The sequence below is a fragment of the Eumetopias jubatus genome, unplaced genomic scaffold, assembly GCF_037043125.1.
Source record: "Eumetopias jubatus isolate StellerSeaLion01/CBP00866 unplaced genomic scaffold, mEumJub1_p1.0 scaffold_8, whole genome shotgun sequence".
NCBI classification, from domain to species: Eukaryota; Metazoa; Chordata; class Mammalia; order Carnivora; family Otariidae; genus Eumetopias; species Eumetopias jubatus.
In genome coordinates, this window is record NW_028274814.1 from 6,592,005 (window position 1) to 6,595,104 (window position 3,100).

Consider the following 3,100-nt stretch of genomic DNA (forward strand, 5'->3'; position numbering starts at 1 on the left):
TCTGTGTCAAATAAATTATTGGCAAAGAATCTCAGTCTCTGAGCTTAATTTGCCCTGAACAAAACACCAGTGTTTTCTGAAGGACCTGGGGGGATTTTTTTTTTTTTTTTTTTGTAGGTCTGCAGCGTGATTGGGAGTAAAGATTGCTTGATGCCACAGGTCCATGGCCAACCCCTCAAGGGCAGCCAGGAGGGAATGCACCCAGGGGAGAGCAGACCTAGTTAGTGGAGAGCAGGCCAGCTCTGGTGGAGAGCTGAAGCTTTATTGGGGACCTACTTTGTGCCAAGAACTGTGCTGGCCCCTGCGGGGTAGAGAAGTAGGAGAGGACCCAAGCCCCTCAAATATCCAGTGCCCGCTGAAAGGACACGCCTTCTATGTTGCAATTGTTAGAAGACTATTTTGACGCAGGTCCCCACTGTTTCAACAAAGACTTCTTTGGCCAAGCATTTACTTGCAGTTTTACCTTCTGCCTGTGAGCTAGATTTTTAAATGTCGATCTAATCTCAAATGCACAAGAAAACCATGATTATAATAACATGGTTTCAAAGCGCACCTGGGGCCAGAGAGAGGAGAGATACAAAGTAGCTATGGACAAAGCACTTTTGTACTCATCTGTATGCACCCTCAGCGGGATTTTTGCTGGGCTCTCAGGAGGGCATGCAGGACAGAGCGAAGAGGGAGAGAGCATGGGACAGCGAGCAATCCTGCTCCCTACTCTGCTGCTCCAGGGCCCTCAACAGCTGGAGCTTGGCTCATCCCTCTACACAGACTACAATCTCCCCCCATGTTACCCATAGTTAACCTAGATGTGGGGAATCTGTTTTGTCTCCCTCCAGAATCAGTTAGACGCGACCGCTCGGAGCGATCCCATCTGAGAACAGAGCGCATGCTTCATTTATTTTCAGGGTTAGTTGAAAGTTCTGGGTACTTAGGAAATTCAGAGATATCTGTTGCATCCAGAATGCGCGAGATAAAAGCTGGTTATGGGGGTGCCCAGCGCGCAGTAGTTGGGTTTCAGGAGATCCCATTCATTCTGGTGAGCAGAAAGGAAAGCCCACTGGAAGTGCGGATCAGAGAGGCGTCAGCTAGAGAGCACAGCATCCTCTCATCACAGCTCCACGGGGAGGTGCCCTGAGCCCGCCTATCACTGTATCATCGCACGAATACCACTAACGATTACGGGAGTTACAGCATTGCTGTACACATGTTGGCTCTTATTATTTTCTTTAACTCATGCTAGATTTTCTCTCTAGGAAGCTGAACGTCCTCAGGTCTATCTTTCCCACACACGTGCAGAACTCCACAGAGCAGGAACGGTCTTGCTTGTGTCACTGGCACTGGAAACAGGTGGCGGTCCGTTTATAAATTCCACTAGATGGACTCTTCTGAGTCTAATGAACATTCTCCCAGGACATCAAGGAGACGAAGGGGAAGAAGAATATTCTCAGGAGAAAGGGTTAATGGATGCTACTGAAGTCATGGAGCTAGGAATGGAGTTGAGTTCTGGTTGAGTATCTCTTTTCCCAAAAGCGCCCAAGGGGGCTGGTGGCTGGGAGCCCCCAGGCAGTGCGGATAATGGAGAGGTTACAGAAGAGCTGGGCCAAAAAGGTCTGCCAACTTGCGGGCTGGTGTGAAAAAGCATTACCCCCTTTTGTACAACTCTCTCCCCCCTGCCCCCCCGCCACCTTCCTGCCCAGGTGTTTCTTCTGATCGGAAATTCCGGTCTTGCCAAAGTTTGGGTCCGCAGGAAGACAGAGGACTGGGTGGCGACTCGGGACCACAGGGACGCTCTGTACCGCTCGCAGCTTCCCTGTGTGGAACACGCGAGTCCTTGCCAGGGCCAGCGAGCCAAAAAGGTCCAGTTGTTTCTATCTTAATTAAGTTGCATAGAAAAGGAAGAGAATGAACGAGGTAATTAATTCAGATTTTTTCACTGAAACCCAAAGTTTCTTTTTCTCGTCTGGCCATCAGGCAAGAGCAAACAGAAAAGATTTGGCAAGTGCCTTTGTCACTCACCATTTCAGCCTGACCCACTCCCCTCCCAATTCCCCAGGCCAGCTCTCCAGAAGAAATTGCTGCTAGCAAAGATACTCTATGCATATACAAACATGTGATTCTGCAACACCGTTCTTTGTAAAACAACAATAAAATGTACACCTGCTAGCATGATTTATACATAACTTTATGTCTTGTTTTTTTGACAGACTATTTCCCATTATGGAAGGAAGTGTTTTATAATAAGAGTAATCTTACTTAACATAAGTCTTAACATCTGTCTTACACAAAGCCTTTTACCAACCACTTCTTCCGTAAGGCGGGAGGCTCAAATCTGGCTCTCCTTCTGCTTTTCTTTCCTCTTCTGGGGATGAGGCATGGAACTAGATGACCTCTCAGTTTGCTTCCAGCCATTAAAATCTTTAAAATTTAGTTTAGGGACACCTGGGTGGCTCAACCTGTTAAGCATCTGACTCTTGATTTCAGCCCAGGTCATGATCGCTGGGTGGTGAAGTCGAGCCCTGCGTCAGGTGTGGAGCCTGCTTGGGATTTTCTCTCTCCCTCTGCCTCCCCCTGCCTCCCTCCACCCCCTAGCCCCATACTCTCTCTCTCTCTCTATTTTTTTTTTTTTACTTTATAGGAAAGGAAATGGAATGGTAACAAGTTTACGGATCTAAGGTCTGAATCTGATTGTGCACAGAGCAGGGATGGGGATCAAAGCCCTTCTCTTCTACATCAGGACCTTGACACAAGAGCACACAGCTGTGTGCCATTCACGGCTGCCTTCAGGCTATCGAAGGCCCAGGGAATCCTAGAGCCGAAGCAAGACAGCAGTTTATACTCATGTAAGCTTTGGGGTGTGGGGAATTGATAGGAACTACGTGCCTAGACTGATCAAGTTTCCTTTGTCCTGATACCAAGAGGCTGGATCTTATCTCTGGTTGATGTCATGGGATGTGATCTATGTGGATGAGAATAGGTTCTGGGGTAAAGGAGGCAGGGGAGGAAAGGTTCTACACATGGAGGCAGATTCAAGGTGATGGTGATGGGGGAAGAACTGATGGTGTTTGGTATAGAAAACAAAGCCAAGAGCTGCTCATTAAAG